This window comes from Brassica napus, unplaced genomic scaffold (genome assembly GCF_020379485.1).
Source record: "Brassica napus cultivar Da-Ae unplaced genomic scaffold, Da-Ae ScsIHWf_1091;HRSCAF=1555, whole genome shotgun sequence".
Taxonomy (NCBI): domain Eukaryota; kingdom Viridiplantae; phylum Streptophyta; class Magnoliopsida; order Brassicales; family Brassicaceae; genus Brassica; species Brassica napus.
The window spans coordinates 155197-157500 of NW_026014516.1; positions in this window are offsets into that span (position 1 = coordinate 155197).

Below are 2304 nucleotides of genomic sequence, written 5' to 3' on the forward strand. Positions count from 1 at the left end.
TTAGCTCGGCCATCTCGGCCGGAGCCATCCGGTACGGACTCTTGGACAGCGGAGCTGTCCCTGGCTCTAGTTCAATCGTAAATGGATCCGACCTATCAGGGGGGACACCCTGAGGTACCTGGAACACATCTGGGAACTTCGACACCAACGAATCCTCTGAAAGGTCTTTCAGACAGACAGAACTGCCCGGCTCTGTAGTTGTAATTGTAGCCAAAAAGGACTGACAACCCTGTTCCAACATCCGAATCGCTCGAACTGCTGAAACCACTACTTTCTCTTGAGCCGGACACAGACATTGGTACTGGATCGGTCGAAGCCCAGTCTCCAATTGCACACGACCTCTATGGCAATCGAGAGTGGCCCGATACTTTCCCAACCAGTCCATACCTAGGATCACTTCGTGATTCTTTAGGTGACACAGACCAAATCCACAGGGAATACCTTTCCCTGTATTGACACTGGGATATTTGACATGAGACCTAGTGAGTTCATGGCTTGCCCTCCGGCCGCCCTCACTATCCCAAAATTATCTCCAGCGTCCAGACAGAACAGACCCTTTCCGACCAGTCCCGGACTCACAAAACTATGTGTAGCCCCTGTGTCGAAAAGTACGTGGGTTTCCACACCACCAATCATGAGGGTTCCTAACAGAGACCCTCATCAGAATCCCCTAGACATTCTAGGTTCCATACCAAGCATTTTCTACTTGAATGTAAAAAGAAAAATTTAGGAATTACCAGAGATCGAATCAAACGATCCAGAAGCGCCGTCGTCCCGGGACAGCTCATACACCCTTGGTGTTGTGGTCGGCCTACTCTGGGTCGACTTGCCTGTGTCTCCACGGCCCTTCCCTTGTCCTCCTTGTAGCTTAGGACAATCCGACTTGTAGTGTCCAGTCTTGCCACATAGGAAGCAAGTCACGGAGCCGCTGCCACTGGACTGGTCTGAGAATCGGTTTGGTCGAGTGCAGTTTTGGATCGTGTGATCCATGCTGCCACATCGCACACAAGCCCCCATGGCCTTCCAGCACTCACCGGGATGATTCTTTCCACACTTGGGACATGTAGGTCGGCCACCAGAGGTCTTACCTCCGTCCACCTGGTCCCACTTCCTCTTTTTATCATTTGTTTTGCCCGACGGGCCAGACTGTGACTTAGCCTTAAGCTTAGCTTCTTCAGCCAAGTTAGACTCTAGCAAAGCCACCCGTTCCACCAGTTCTCCGACGGTGTTGAAAGTGCGGATCGAGCAATGGGTCTTCAGTTCGGGCCTTAGGCCTCGGATGAACCTACGGACCTGGACTGCCTCGTCCTCCAGCTCTCTTCCAACAAACCGTCTGAGCCGGTTGAACTCTTCTTCGTACTCCCGTACGGTCCTGCGGCCTTGGGCCAAATCTAGAAACTGAGCTTCCAGACGATCCCAAGCCTCAGCAGGGAAGTATTTGCGGTTGAATTCAACTTCAAAGTCCGCAAAACTTTCCAGACTCCCATTGGTGCGCTTGTCCACTGCAAGCCACCAGTTATGCGCGTCCCCTTCCAGGAAGTGAACCGCAATGTCGCGTCTGTAATCCACTGGACAGCGAGTTGATTGAAAGTTTCGGACCAACCTACTCCTCCACTCGTCTGCCACAATAGGGTCGGTGCTACCGGAGAAATGCTTCGTACCCAACCTGGATAAATGTTGAAGCAGACTCAGATAGTCCACCTTCTTTCCAGACTTTTCCGGTGGATCGATCTCGATCACCTCAACCGTTTCCACAACTGGACCATTGGTGTTGGGGGTGGTCGTAGCCACAGGCGTAGCCTGGCCAACCGAGGAGTTCACTAGTGGCGTGAACAGTTGCGCCATAGCCGCAACCTGAGTCCCCATTACCTTCATGGCCTCTAACAAGTCCTCTTTGGACAGTGTTGCGGGCACATTAGCCGTTCCATCGGCCACTCTCTCATGCTGGTCACCATCACGGTTAGCGTTCGAGGATTCCACTTCCTCATCACTCTCCCGATGTTCCTGACCATCCTGTTGCGTCCCCGTAAGATTAGCCTGATCAGTTGGCAACACGTCTCTAGTGTCAGCTGCGGCCGGATCGGTTTGCAATCCGGATAGATTGGTCCCGTCCATGGCCACTTGACTAGACTGACCGGCTGTTTTCTTACTCTTTCGGGACTTTCCCGATTTGCTTTTTCCAGCCTAAGGATTCAGACAATGTTAGTACGACACACACTAACATAAACAAAACAAAACAATCCCTAGACTAAGCAATCAAACCTCACCGTGAGACCTAATCAGCTGGCTGCGTGTGTGTGTGTG